Below are 15,309 nucleotides of genomic sequence, written 5' to 3' on the forward strand. Positions count from 1 at the left end.
TTCTGCATTGTTGTACATACAAGGTACTCCACTCACTGTTTAGCTTCATGTTGAAGAATCTTCAGTGTAATGAAACCAAAAAATAAAACGGGTCCAAAACTTTCTGTATTCTATTTTTGTAGCTTTGTTCTATTAAGATTGTTTCGTTTATTTTAAGCCACAAACAAACGATCCATTTTATTGTCTCTGGGACGTGAAAACATGAGATTTGATTAAATTAGAACTTCACAGATTTCATAATAAAACATTTTGTTTATTCAAAACAGTAAAATACAGATGGTTCATGCATATCAATGGTATAAGAACAGCCACATTTTTTTTAAATGAATGTGTCACCAGTGCATTTGGTCGGGTGTTCCTGCTCCAAAAAGGTGAAGGTCTCTGGTCATCCTGAAGCTGTGAGCCCACTGGGAGTCTGAAGGGAAACGCTGAGACCAGAGACCTGCATCATGGTCTGCATCTGAAAACATACATGATGGAAACATTAATGAATGTACTGTGCCAAAAAGCTGTACTTTTGACCTGGTGGCAATGGTACCAGTTATGGTAGATCTGAACTTTGGTTTGATGACCTAAATATGAGAAACTTCAGACTGACAGGAATTAGGTTAAAGCCACATCTTGTGAAGTTGGGATATTTTTCCTCCAACAGGATCCAGAGGAATCGCAACAAACCAGAAGTTGGACTAGAATTTATTTCAATGTCATTTGTGAATGTCAGCTTCTCATTTTCAACAGTGGAGCTTTAAAAGTTCAAAGGTTATTTTGGAGAGAGTTTTATGGCATCATGTAATGAAGGTCTTCATTACTTTGGCTGTACAACCCTTAAAATGTGTGTTAAATGACAAAAGAAATGCATTTTGAATGATAAATGAAACTAGTAGGAACGGATTGAAGTGTTTTATTGATTGTGTGTTTTTGTGCAGTGGCATCTCAGCTGGAACTGATGGTGACCTGTTAAAATACAACAAACAAAGGGATAATATAAGTATTGTGATTGTTTGAAATGTTTGAAGGCTTTGTGTGGGTGTGGCTTACCTCTGTCTCTTCCTCTGCAGGGTGTTCAGGCTAAAAGATTCCCCAGGGGCCTGAGCACCTTTTAAAGGTTCCAGAAGAGACCAAAGCAGATGGAAGAGGGGGAGCAGTAGAGCTACACATTTTATATATTTAATGGTGGATTTATATTTGGATTGATAGAGATTGGTTTTTAGAGATTATTAAAATGAATAACATTTGGTAATGTATATTATTCTGAAGATTGTGTTAGTTTGTCAAACTGTGTTTGTGTGTATGTATTTTGTTTTACCCTGTTTTTTGGTGGGTTTGTAAAGTGGAACAGCCAGCTACTATAAAAGGCTGCATGTTGGCCACATTGAAGAGTGTTGCTGCTGAGACCCTAGGCCGCTGTTAGCAGGGTTGTCTGTGTGTTAAATGTTGGTGAATAAACACCCAGCGGGATTTGCACTGTTTCTCTGCCTCAAGTCTCCTACTTCCTCCAGCCGCTAAGGGCCATTCTAACACATCAATATTTCCACTAAATAAATAGCATGTTTGATACAGGAAAAGCCTCTCAGACTCAAAAGCAAGATGCCAGAGCGCACAAAATTTTTAAAAATATTAATTTAATTTCACATAATTATCGCGGTAGAAGCCATTTGTTTGTTACTTAATGACATATAGTCGCAGACGAACGAGGTAGTTAGTCCAAGTTTGTCGTTTATTGAAAGTTCATAAACTACAGCAGCTGTGATGCATCCCAGCAAAGGTAAACAAAGGTAAAACAAGGCGATCGACTCTAAACCTCTAACTTTTTAATGTCATTTAATCAACCTGTGGCAACCGCTTGCGCCCCACAAACCCAGCAGAGATTAGTTAAAAACACAAAATATTCAGTCCGTTAAGATATTAGGTTTTCAGGCTTCATATTTACTGCTCTGCTCATCAGTCTTTTTATTTTTGTAATGGTACTGAAATGCACACACCATGTTTAAACTAATTACTGAGATTATTAATTTTGTTGGGCCATTAATTTGAACACGTTTTGTTGATTTTCTCCTTAAGATGTATTGGATCAGAGGACGTGCCGGTGTTATGCCCAGAAAAGCCCCCCTGCCCAAATTTGCCTCCCCTGTCGCGGGAGCGCGCATCGCTCTAAGCTCTCGCATATTGACGAGGAAACGGATAAAAATATGACCGAAGAGGAAATTTTTAAGATATTTGTAACATTATCACGTTTCCTAACCATGTAATCCCTAATACGGTGGGTTTTATTTCGCAAATTATTTGAAATAAATACGGTTTTTACACTTTTATTGACACATATGAGTCGAACTTTTTTTCAGTCCGTCTCTGTTGTAAACGTTCTCCGCAAATGGTTTGAAATTCTCTGCTTTGTCTTTTGATATCATAATAGCTCAAAAGCATTACAACAGAGACCCATTATGTAGAACATTTTATATCATGCTTCACTTCTAGTCTGTTAATGTAGGAGGAAATGCAACTTAATTTATGAGCCTGAAAATATTGGCATCCGTCTTGTTGATATGAAACTTATAGCATTAGCTCAGAGAACAAGTGTAATTACGTAGAAGAGATTAAATCATTTCAACTCTTTATTTCCCCCAATTAGCACAGGGATGCATGTTTTGGCAATATAGATTTTGAGCCTGCCACAATATGCATCCCTTCTTTATTCCCCACAAATATTATCCTATCGATATAAAACATGTACCAGCAGTTCTTGGAACTACTCAGATTATGTAGAAAAAAATATTTCACTATTAACTCTTGAATTCTTTAAATTAGCACAGGGATGCATTTTTGGACAATATGGATTTCCAGCCTGCCAAAATATGCATCCCATATCTATTCCCCTCAAATATTATCCAATTGATTTAAAACTTATAACAGCAGTTCTTGGAGCTACTCTCATTATGTAGAAATAGTTATTTTACTTTTATCTCTTTATTTCTGAAAGTTGGCACAGGGATGCATTTTTGGGCAATATGGATTTCCAGCCTGCCAAAATATGCACCCCTCTCTATTCCCTTCAAATATTATCCTATTGATTTAAAACTTATACCAGCATTTCTTGGAGCTACTCTCATTATGTAGAAATAGTTATTTCATTCTTAACTCTTTAATTCTTCAAATTAGCACAGGGGTGCGTTTTTGGGCAAATTTCCAGCCTGCCAAAATATGCACCCCTCTCTATTCCCTTCAAATATTATCCTATTGATTTAAAACTTATAACAGCAGTTCTTGGAGCTACTCTCATTATGTAGAAATAGTTATTTCATTCTTAACTCTTTAATTCTTCAAATTAGCACAGGGGTGCATTTTTGGGCAAATTTCCAGCCTGCCAAAATATGCACCCCTCTCTATTCCCTTCAAATATTATCCTATTGATTTAAAACTTATAACAGCAGTTCTTGGAGCTACTCTCATTATGTAGAAATAGTTATTTCATTCTTAACTCTTTAATTCTTCAAATTAGCACAGGGGTGCATTTTTGGGCAAATTTCCAGCCTGCCAAAATATGCACCCCTCTCTATTCCCTTCAAATATTATCCTATTGATTTAAAACTTATAACAGCAGTTCTTGGAGCTACCCTCTGCAGCACAGACGAAGAGCGCAGAGAGAAAAAAAAGCGACAGAGCGGCGAATCAGAGGGAAAAAAAAGAAATTACAAAAAAACGTCATATTTTGGCAGGCTGGAAATCCATATTGCCCAAAAACGCACCCCTGTGCTAATTTGAAGAATTAAAGAGTTAAGAATGAAATAACTATTTCTACATAATGAGAGTAGCTCCAAGAAATGCTGGTATAAGTTTTAAATCAATAGGATAATATTTGAAGGGAATAGAGAGGGGTGCATATTTTGGCAGGCTGGAAATTTGCCCAAAAACGCACCCCTGTGCTAATTTGAAGAATTAAAGAGTTAAGAATGAAATAACTATTTCTACATAATGAGAGTAGCTCCAAGAACTGCTGTTATAAGTTTTAAATCAATTGGATAATATTTGAGGGGAATAGATATGGGATGCATATTTTGGCAGGCTGGAAATCCATATTGTCCAAAAATGCATCCCTGTGCTAATTTAAAGAATTCAAGAGTTAATAGTGAAATATTTTTTTCTACATAATCTGAGTAGTTCCAAGAACTGCTGGTACATGTTTTATATCGATAGGATAATATTTGTGGGGAATAAAGAAGGGATGCATATTGTGGCAGGCTCAAAATCTATATTGCCAAAACATGCATCCCTGTGCTAATTGGGGGAAATAAAGAGTTGAAATGATTTAATCTCTTCTACGTAATTACACTTGTTCTCTGAGCTAATGCTATAAGTTTCATATCAACAAGACGGATGCCAATATTTTCAGGCTCATAAATTAAGTTGCATTTCCTCCTACATTAACAGACTAGAAGTGAAGCATGATATAAAATGTTCTACATAATGGGTCTCTGTTGTAATGCTTTTGAGCTATTATGATATCAAAAGACAAAGCAGAGAATTTCAAACCATTTGCGGAGAACGTTTACAACAGAGACGGACTGAAAAAAAGTTCGACTCATATGTGTCAATAAAAGTGTAAAAACCGTATTTATTTCAAATAATTTGCGAAATAAAACCCACCGTATTAGGGATTACATGGTTAGGAAACGTGATAATGTTACAAATATCTTAAAAATTTCCTCTTCGGTCATATTTTTATCCGTTTCCTCGTCAATATGCGAGAGCTTAGAGCGATGCGCGCTCCCGCGACAGGGGAGGCAAATTTGGGCAGGGGGGCTTTTCTGGGCATAACACCGGTCTCAACATCCTGGAGGCGTTCAGTTAGCTCATCCTAACTGAGCTAGTAGGTGATCATTTGAGTTGCCGAGATCAACTCAAAACCTTTCGCGATCGTAATTGAGCGCCCCTATTGATTAAATATGACTGTAGTTGGAAAACAAACATCAGCGGTAGCTTACCGTGCAACGTCTGGGCAACCGGAGGACTCCTGGACGGACAGCAGCAGTGCATGTCTGAAAGATTACCTCTGACGAAGATCTCCAAGGCCTGCCACTTTCATTCTTTCAGCTCGATGCTCCATAGAGCTGCCTCTGGATATTGCAGTTCACTTACGATGTACAGTAAAGTATGCTCCTTATAGTTGGATCACAGCTGGTAGCTACGAAGGTGTCCCGAACTTCTCAATCGTAAGCCAACTTCAGCGGCCGCTTGGTCCAAACTATAAAAACTCCCGACGGTGAAGCTCTGAGGTCGTGAGAGCCGCCAACTGAAACACGTTCTGTCTGAGCGGCCACACGAAAACTAAAGTCAGGAGTAATAACACTATTTTCTAATGAAGTTAGAAAATGAGCTTCAGCTTATTGATAATCCGTTAGTAGGTCGCCATCTTTCTTGAAGCTAAGTATGGGTGTGACGCTAACCAACCAATTGGGGAAGTTGTAGCCTGATGACGTGCCTCTCCTCATTTGCATTTATTTTTTTCTAAGTTTTGGGGGGAAATAGAATGTTATAAATAAGAAAATGCTAAATGAATAAGGGAAATTGGAAAATTAACTATTTTTCAAACAAATGTTAAAGGAAAAATAGATAAAAGAAAAATAGATAAAAAAGGGATATATGAGAAATTGATTAATGAAACTGGGAAATACAAAATCAGGTTAATGGGGAAAGGAAATTGAAAAATTGTTAAATTAAAAAATAGATTAATGAAAGATGGGTAAATAGATAAAGGGATAAAAGAAAAATAGATAAATGTAAAAGAGATATTGATATGAAAATAAATGAAAAATTGGGTTAATGAAAAAGCTAAATAAAAAAATGGTTAAATGAAAAATAGATTAATGAAAAATGGGTAAATAAAAAAGAGATAAATGAAAAAAGGGAAATTGTAATAAAAAATAAATGAAAAATTGGGCTAATGAAAAAGCTAAGTTATTTAACATTTTTTATTTATTTCACTAATTTTCTTAATTTTTTTATTTATTTTACTCATTTTTTATTTATTTCACCCACTTATTTATTTATTTATTTATTTAATTAATTTTGGCTGAAACGGCTCTCCATACATGTGCCCAAACCTTAATCTGGATATAACATCCTCTTCTTTTTTTATTCCTATTACCTTCCCTACATTTCCCTACTTTTTTTAATGTTATAATAAAATCTTGCCTTTTCTTCTCTATCCCATAATTCCTGCCATTTCTTTTTAATATATATTTTACTTATACTGTTGACCTAATTTCTGCTTATTTTGATATTTACCTCAACACTATCCCTTTTTGCTGCACTCTTAGCAAATTTATCCACCAACTCATTTCCTACTATTCCAATATGAGCAGGAATCCAAATTAACTTAACCCTGGACCCATATTTTTTTATTTTAAAAATTGATTAATATTCAATATGATATCTTGTCTCGTTTCTGAATTCTGTTCTAAAATACTTCACGCACTACTTGAATCTGAACAAATCAATATTTTTTTCTTTCTCGTTTCCTCACTCCATTCTAGAGCCATTAATATAGCCATTAGCTCACCTGTATGAACTGTGAATCTGTTATTCTTTTATTTTTCATAATATTTAAGTCCGGAATTATAAATGCTATTCTAATTTCATCATTTAAGAAGCATCTGTATATATTTGTAAATATTCAGCATTTCCTTTATTTACATATCTTTCCACTGCTTTTTTTCCATTTGTGTGCCTTTTCCCAATAAGCTTAAATCAACTTCAGGTTGTCCACTTAACCAGGGTGAAGTATCAGGAATATTCACCCCGGGACTAATTAAATAATGATTTATTCCTATTTTACTTATCTCCTTATTTATAATCCATCCAAAACTATTGATTCTCTTATTTTTTACTTTTTCTTGACAAGGTTGCAGCATAGCATTTGGAGGATAATTTTCTTTATGTCCTTTAACATTTGCCCAATAGTTTATGGCTACACTCTAAGATAGCGGTTCTCAACGTGGGCGGTACCGCCCCCCAGGGGGCGTTTAGAGGACGGCAGGGGGCGCTGGCGGACATTTTTACAAAAGGGGGGCGCTGGGATGCCTTTGGGGGGCGTTTGGTCGAAGGTAAACTTTACACCTTAAATCCACAACAATACCAGTTTAGACTTTGAGCAACTTGGTAAAACTGTATTGTGTAACATTATATCATGCTTGGCTGCAACTGTATCAATGGCAGCTCTTCTTCTATTCAGTGTTTTTAGCTTCATGGCGCAGCTCCGCTCCGCATCAGTTCAGCGTTACACCGGCTGATGACGCTGCTGTGATTCACTTTGTCTGGTATTTATAGGCTACATATGTTTTGGCAGTTCTGTGATCATGTCAAAGCAGCAATTTATATTAAAAAGTGTTTTATTTCCGTTTGAAAGCTGCCCACTTCCATGGAAGGACAACAGAAAATCGCTCTTATAAACATGTAATTACTAAAATCACGATACCCTCACTTTGTATCCCTCTGAAAAATGAACCCATTTAAATAAAGAAATCCCTCCACGGGTGACACCTCGATAGAGAGCGTTCATTTTATAGCGTTAACACGGTGCTGTAAGTGGTCCGGTATAAAACGGGGGTAATAGAACAACACAGCACTTTTAAATTTCAATAATCAGAATGCAGAAATTGTTTCCGTTGTTTTAAAAGGTCCATGTCAGTCTGCCTTTTCCCCATCGACATGTTTCCCGACCGCCCTGCATCTTAGGGATTTAAAACAAAACAAAAACGCCGCGCACATTGCGCTAAACTCTGAAACAGGACAAGTGGGACATAAAACGGAGCGACGAACTAGATGTGAATTATGGCATAAAAACAGAGAATCCGACGCTGAACAGTGAAAAAATCAACACATGATGTGAAACACATGGAGGAGCAGCAGGTGATGAGTGAAAATTACTGGTGGTCAATAAACGACAAAATAAATCTAGCAACAGGAAAGAAACTAAAATGGGCATAGCAATAAACCGAGAGGATAAAACTAATCAAATGAAACTAAATGGAGATGAATGAAGAACAAAATGCAAGAATAAACTAAGAAACTAAAGTAAATACGGAGGAATAAACTGTTATGGCAAGATCTTTCGAGCAATAATTAATACAGAAGACGGTATGGCAAGAATAAACAGACACTATTTCCAGATAAAAGGTAAAATAATATTGTTGAAGTGCCATGGGCAGGGGCGCAACTACACATTATTCAGGTGGATGCGAAAACATAAATCGGCGCCCCCCACGAAGGAGCGTAGAAACATACGCTCGCCTCCCCCCACCTCCCCTCCTCCAGACGCAGATACGTTTAGGGCAAAACTCTCTACATTTACCCCGTTATGTGCGCGAGGTGAAGGAGCGTAGGGGGCGCGAAGTGTACGGGAAAACATAATCGGTGCGCCGATTCAAAACATCTACAATAATGATAGTAATATTAATAATTGTAGGAGCCATTTTCCCCTTTTTTCTTTTGGTTAAATCTTAGAATTTAAATTGTTTTATTCTTATTGTTTATTTCCTAGTTGATTTATCATTAGAATTTTTGTTTAATTTGTTGTTTAGAATAAGTTCTTTGATTAGGAATTCACTTAATTAGTTAATTAATTTCAGGTTGGGATGTGGGTATTTCACGGTATAAATAGGTGGGTCTTAGGTAGCATATTATGCACGTGGGTGGTCATAAGGTTTTTTACCAGCCTACAGAATCAGCCAATAAGTCATATCGGTTTTTATTGTCAGTCAGAGAGCAGGTGCAGGAATAGGAGCAGAAGCTTTTGCCTGATCTAAAAAGAATAAAACCAAAGAACTATTTGACTTTTGATCCTTGCTGCGTAAACCAGAATCCACGGTGCATCAGGTGACTATTTGAGTTTGATTCACCTTTTCTTTAGATCACCTTCGAGTTTTGAGTTTTTTGATTTTTGAATTTAAGTTTAGAGACAAATGGTCACTACAATAATAAAATAATTGTCAGTGCAAAGTAACCTACAAATTCTTTGGTGGGGGGCGGTGAGGAACATGGATTAGGGCTAGGGGGCGCTGGCCCGAAAAAGTTTGAGAAACACTGCTCTAAGAAAGTATCCTGTAAATTTACAGTAACATACACCAGAAGTTTACTGTAAATGCACAGTAGCTGTACCGTAATTAATCTTGACAGCAGATTACCGTCAATGCAAGTACGGTACGGATACTGTGAAAGAACGGTAAACTTCTGGCGTCTATAGCTGCTAGTAGTTTGGGGGGGGGGGCGCCGATCTATGTTTTCGCATCCACCTGAATAATGTGTAGTTGCGCCACTGCTTGTAGGCGAGAATGTAGATGTATAAATCTCACATTTCTGCTCGGTTCATCAGTGCATCACCTAATTGCAATATATATCCGACGTTTTCGGTGACGTCTGCTCCCACTGCATTAACACGCAGCTCCCCTCGCCTGCTGCCAGCTGGTCCAGGTTTAGCATACCACGGGAGAACGAACACCTGACCTGACTCATTTAGGCTTTCCCAAATGACAGTTAAACACAGATATTAAGTCAGGTAACATCTAGTTGGAATATTTTTGATTCACTAAAAGATTTCATTTATTCCTGAGCAAATCGGTTTGACTGATTAAAGTTAAGCCTCAAAACATAATAGTTTTATTACACTGTATTGTCTTACCTGAGATTTGGAGAGTATTTGAAAAGGGATTATTTGTTTACATTCCTTGTGTAAATGTGCTATATGTGTTTAAACATTTTAGAATCTGACAAAAATATTTTAAATATGCAACTGCCTTTATTAAAAAAGGTGAAGAGTAATAGAGAAATTAGGAGAAGAAAAAAAAAAACATACTCCGAGCCTGTTTTTTTTTTTCTTCGCCGCTGTGTGATACACATTGTCACACTAAGCAACATAACGCCACGGTAGAGGCTAAGCAGCTAGCTGAAAGCTACAGCTTAAAAAAAAAAAGTAAGCTACAGATTAGAGATTGGTGCCAACAATGCGAACGCTGCACCTTGGCTAAAGCTACTCACCCCCAGGCACGGGTGGCCATGGGCCATTTATTGGCCTCAAGACCAAACCAAGTCTTGGCAATAGATTTCACCTTGCTGGAACCATCACAAGATGGTAAGGAAAATGTTCTCATCATGACTGATGTGTTTTCAAAATTTACCCAGGCTGTAGCAACCAAAGACCAGAGGGCCTCTACTGTTGCTAGTTCTTGTACAGGACTGGTTCTACAAGTTTGGTGTTCCAGCAAGATTACACTCTGATCAGGGCCGGAATTTTGAAAGCGCATTGATCCAGTTGTGTGAGCTGTATGGAGTGCAGAAGACTCGTACCACCCCGTACCATCCTGAAGGTAACGGCCAATGTGAAAGATTTAATCGAACATTGCATGATTTGCTGCGAACTCTACCTATCGAGAAGAAGGGACAGTGGCCTCAGTATTTGCCTCAAGTTCTGTATTCCTACAACACCACAGTCCATCAGGCCACGGGTGAGTCTCCTTACCTTCTGATGTTTGGCCAAGAGCCATGTTTACCTGTCGACTTTCTCCTTGGAAGGGTTCCAGAGATCCGAGAGGGGCGGGTGGAGGACTGGGTACGGGAGCATAGGCACAGACTCCAGGTCGCCTTTGATGGTGCTCAAGATCGCCTGAAAATGGCTGCTGACCGTCGGAAGGAGCGTCATAATGCTGGAGGCCTGACCACTGAATTGTCTGAAAATGAACTGGTCTATGTTAAAGATCACAGTAATAAAGGGAGGAGTAAGATTCAGGATGTATGGAATCCCATCATCCATACTGTGATTAAAGCTCCAACTCCTGGAGGTTCTGTGTACACTGTGGCACCCCTGGATAACCGTCAAATGCTGAGGACAGTCCACCATTTGATGTTGAAACCAGTTCCTGTGGGACTCTGGCCTCAAGAGCCCAGGAGAGCCAAGGACATATCCAACACTCCCTAGTGTTGGACGTGGACGTCCAACACTTCGTCCACTCCCTAGAGGACGTGGACGAAGAGCTGGATTTTGTCTATGTGGTAACTCGGTCAACGGGTGTGGAGGAATCGGCCTTTACAGTTCAGATGGCTGAAAATCAATGTACTCTCCCTGTCCTTTCTCCATCTGCCCCTACAGTTGCTCTTCAAGAGACTGGAGAAAGTTTGGGACCCCTCCGAAGGACAACAAGGAGAACGGCCGGTCATCATTCAAACCCCCATCACCTTCCAGAGAGGCCAAGATGTAGGGCAGAAGGGGCTACAGTCTCTCAGATCACTAGTGCTGGCAGCAGCGCGACTGACATTTTTCGACCATGGTGTTAGTAAATCTGTATATTGACGGGACGTCAATACAAAAAGCTGGGGTAGATTGTAGCCGGGGCATATTGTCCCACCCGAATGTGTGCTGCTGCGCCCTCTTCCTCTTGCCCATATATGGAAGACGCTGTGGCGGAGCGCAGCTGGCTTGTTAGGGAGACAGGTAATCGGCATTTACATTTAAAAGCGGATAGATCGCTGAGGAGATCAGATGCAGGCTGATGACTCGTACAGAGGTATGTTTAACATTGATCGTGAGGTGGGTTTAGAATTTATGTCTGATTCCGCCACTGATGGTTATAGGAAACGCACTTAGTGACGTCGAGCGCCGTTTACTGGTTTCACTTTAGAGAAGGTACAAACCTTTTCTTATGATTTTTCTGGCTGCTTAATGTTCTTGTCTAACCTGATTTCTTTTGTGTGTAGATTGGCCTGCTACTGTTTCAGTTTTTGATTTGTTTCAATTTAATTTCTTTGTTTTACTTTTGTTACTTTAGATGGTTATTGTTGATTTAAAAGAATTTTTCTTGTTTTGCTTTTGTTTTCTATTGTAGAAACTCCCTGGCTTGTTTTAAACTGGGACCTATGCTGTCCCTAGGTCCTGAGCCGTTTTATTTAGATTGAGACTAGTGGAAGGGGAGTTTTTCTTTTCTTTGTATTCACCAGGAATTGTTGTGTGTGTGCTTTTGTTGGACAACACTCGGGTGCATTTAGTTGTATTTGTGTTTTCTTTATTATTCCTCCCCCAAACAGTCTAATTTTATTTAATCGGGTTTTAATTATTTTTCAGCTTTAAGGATCTCAGGACCAGCATAGACTCCTACTTTTAGAGTGGTCATTTGGTAAATAAAATAAAGTGACTATTTATTTTTGCTCAACTTTGTGAATTCAATAAACTGTTTGTGTCATGTTGGGACTTAGCTTTCGAACCCACATGCAAGAACACAATCAGACAGAGCGAGTAAAATACAATGATGGTTTATTGAAAGATCAGGAAGCGGGTAGTGAATGCTGGATCGGCGGACCGGTTCGTCTTACTGTCAACAGGAGACGCAGGGTAAGAGGGGATCAACGATGCTTTCCAGGAAATAACTGATGAGTGCTTACTTGGGATGGAGGTGATGTGGACGAAGCGGAGCGCAGGCAATGAGCTCGTAGGTGAGCGGTCAGGTAGCTCCAATAAACGGGAACGACCTGGAACTAGGTCCGTCCGAGAAGTTCTCCGGGGTGTTCGGGCGTGGGTCTCCTGACCCGTAGCGTCCCGAAGGGGAAATCACCGGAGAAGGATCAACGAAGGGGAATAAACGCACACACACGAGGAGTTGCGTCTGACCGGCAACACCGACAGCGTTGGGGAAGGACACAGGAGGTAGGTTCACACGGGTGGCGTCTGACCGGTAACACCGGCAGCGTCGGGGAAGCACACAGGAGGTTGATGATCCACGACGGGGAAAAGGCACACTCACTCAGAACCCAGCGACGATGGATTACACCAGAGCAACGAGGAGGCGGCAGGATAATCTGACGAGGAAGACAACAAGGGGTTAGACTGGAGCAGATCACAGAAGGCCTATTTCTGGAACGAAGGTTACCGAGGTAAGCAAACACTCAGGCGATGAGAAGGAGTGAAGCTGCTGCTTATATTGAAGATCCACGCCCTCTAAACAAGCTGCAGGTGTGCGTCCGGGTTGAACCTCGTCACTTCCCAGGGGTGGAGCTTGGGTGACATCTAGTGGATGTCATGAGTAGTGGTGGTTCCAGTGATAAGTGAAAATAAAACTAACTAAAGAAAACAAACTAAGGAACTAAAGAAAAGGGGAGGAAAAACATACCCTGACAGTATCCCCCCCTCAACGGACGCCACCTGGCGGCCGAACAGAGGACGAGGATTGAGAGTCCCTAAAGTCTCTAATAAGGGAGGGGTCTAAAATGAATGATCCAGGAACCCAGGAACGTTCCTCTGGACCATAGCCCTCCCAGTCGACGAGAAACTGGTGACCCCGACCTCGCTGCCAGGAGGCAACAATCCGGCGGACGGAGAAGGCCGGATGGCCATCAATGTCCGGGGCGGGCGGAGGGGGTTCGGCCAGAGGGCAAAGTTCACTGGACAGCACTGGCTTTATCTGGGACACGTAGAAAGTTGGGTGGATACGCAGAGACGGGGGAAGGCGAAGGCGTACAGCTGAGGGACTAATGACTGCCAACACCTCAAAGGGAACAATGAACCTTGGGGACAACTTTCTTGACATAGACTTGAGGGGAACATTGCGTGTGGATAACCATACCTTTTATCCCACTGTATATGTAGGTGCAGGGGTTCTTCGATGGTCAGCCAGGCGTTTATTGATAGCGGAGGTGTTATTGAGGGCAGTGATGGCGTCCTTCCAAATTTTATGGCTTCGTCGGATGTGGTGTTGTACAGACGTGACCGAGAGATTTTCTTCGTCAGAGGGCAGGAGTGGTGGTTGGTAACCCAGCACTACTTCAAACGGAGAGAGACCTGTGGCTGCTGAAATGTGGCTGTTATGTGCATACTCAACCCAAGGGAGGTACTGGGCCCAATCGTCGGGGTTCGTAGAGGTCAGGCATCGCAGGGTCGTCTCTAGCTCTTGGTTCATACGTTCTGTCTGTCTATTGGTTTGTGGATGGTAGCCAGAAGTGAGCGACACCTTAGTTTCTTTAGAATTGTGTATCCACTGGAGAAAACGGGATCGGACAGAGGACGGAACATACATCTTACCCGGTGGGCAGGACTCTGGGGCTGGTTCGGTTTGCTGAGCTTGACGGACAATGTCTTCGATCTCCCAGGTGACCATCCCCACGGTGCAACTGGGTGGCAGGATAGGAGCTGGGGCCTCCTCAGAGTCGTCTGGAGAATAGACTCGAGATAGGGCATCGGGTTTAACATTCTTTGAACCTGGGCGATATGTGATAGAAAGGTTAAACCGTGAAAAGAACAGAGACCAACGAGACTGGCGGGGATTGGATTTCTTGGCTGCTTGTAAGTATGTCAGGTTTTTGTGATCGGTCCAGACCAGTATGGGGTGTTCAGCTCCCTCCAGCCAGTGGCGCCACTCCTCCAGAGCGAGTTTAATCGCCAGGAGCTCTCTGTTGCCCACATCGTAATTCCTCTCTGCTGGCAAGAGTCTATGGGAAAAAAAGGCGCATGGATGGAGCTTATGGTCGTGGGTAGACATCTGGGAAAGTACAGCGCCGACCCCGGTGTCGGAGGCGTCGACTTCCAGAATAAACTGTTTCTTGGGATCAGGCTGAACCAGAATGGGCGCGTGTGCAAACCGGGATTTGAGCTCCTCGAAGGCTGCTTCCGCTTGAGGGGTCCAGACGTACTCTCTCTTGCTGGAAGTGAGAGCGGTAAGGGGAGAAGCAGTCTGACTGTAGTTGCGTACGAACCTCCTGTAGAAGTTTGCAAACCCCAAAAAACGCTGTAGTTGTTTGCGGTTCTCAGGTTTGGGCCAGTCGAGTACTGCTTTGATCTTGTCTTCTGATGCCCTAACCTGTCCACTTTCAAGAAAGTATCCTAGAAAGGTTACTGATGGACGGTGAAACTCACATTTTTCCGCTTTTACGTAAAGCTTATTCTCCAGAAGACGTTGGAGAACCAGGCGGACATGTTGTTTGTGCTCAACGAGGGACTTGGAATATATCAGGATGTCATCTAGGTAGACGAACACAAAAACATTAATGAGATCTCTCAGGACGTCGTTCACCAGGGCCTGGAAGAAAGCAGGAGCGTTAGACAACCCAAAAGGCATAACCAGATATTCGTAGTGGCCCATGGGGGTTTTAAACACCGTCTTCCACTCATCACCCTCCCTTATGCGTAGGAGGTAGTAAGCGTTTCTGAGATCTAACTTGGTGAAGATGGTTGCCTCTTGGACAGGCTCAAAGGCTGAGGATAATAATGGCAACGGGTACTTGTTCTTGATAGTGATCTGGTTGATTCCACGGTAGTCAATGCAGGGCCGGAGGGAA

The 15,309-nt window shown here is 41.1% G+C and overlaps 1 long non-coding RNA gene across 1 annotated transcript; it reads left to right on the forward strand.

Annotated features, from left to right (window-relative positions):
- The first annotated feature begins 788 nt into the window (after positions 1-788).
- On the forward strand, positions 789-1,469 carry LOC145551875 (uncharacterized). Its single transcript, XR_014087734.1, has 2 exons — positions 789-832; positions 927-1,469. It is a non-coding gene; the product is annotated as an uncharacterized LOC145551875 (long non-coding RNA).
- Positions 1,470-15,309: the final 13,840 nt, after the last annotated feature.

Source organism: Poecilia reticulata, chromosome 6 (assembly GCF_904066995.2).
Source record: "Poecilia reticulata chromosome 6, P_reticulata-male-v2, whole genome shotgun sequence".
In the NCBI taxonomy this organism is placed as follows: Eukaryota; Metazoa; Chordata; class Actinopteri; order Cyprinodontiformes; family Poeciliidae; genus Poecilia; species Poecilia reticulata.